This window comes from Pteropus vampyrus, unplaced genomic scaffold (genome assembly GCF_000151845.1).
Source record: "Pteropus vampyrus isolate Shadow unplaced genomic scaffold, Pvam_2.0 Scaffold831, whole genome shotgun sequence".
NCBI classification, from domain to species: domain Eukaryota; kingdom Metazoa; phylum Chordata; class Mammalia; order Chiroptera; family Pteropodidae; genus Pteropus; species Pteropus vampyrus.
Window position 1 is genome coordinate 33271 of NW_011889612.1, and position 327 is coordinate 33597.

At 24.8% G+C, this 327-nt stretch overlaps 1 protein-coding gene across 2 annotated transcripts in view; it reads left to right on the plus strand.

Annotated features, from left to right (window-relative positions):
* LOC105309749 (membrane cofactor protein-like) overlaps positions 1 to 327 on the plus strand; it is a 25148-nt gene that overhangs the window by 24357 nt on the left and 464 nt on the right. The window lies entirely within an intron of this gene.

A 327-nucleotide genomic window follows, 5' to 3' on the forward strand; every position in this document is an offset into this window, starting at 1 on the left:
TGTTTCTTAAGCCTTTCTGTATTTTAAATTTTACATGCAATCACATTGAATCCACGGCTAATTTTGGCAATACACTAATGAAAAGTTTGCTTGCTGTACCACAGACTATTGTTATAAGAAATGTTACTGGACAGGAATAAAAATGCTGATAACACTGAATTTAAATTTATAATATTTTATACTACTTTTAATAAGAAACATTAATATAATTTATATAAGGAAAATGAAATTATAAGGGGTTTTGTACAAAGGCAAAAAAAAAATCAAAACCTATGAATTCAGAAGTCTTTAAGCTTTATTATTTTCTCTTTCTTTTTACTTATTTTT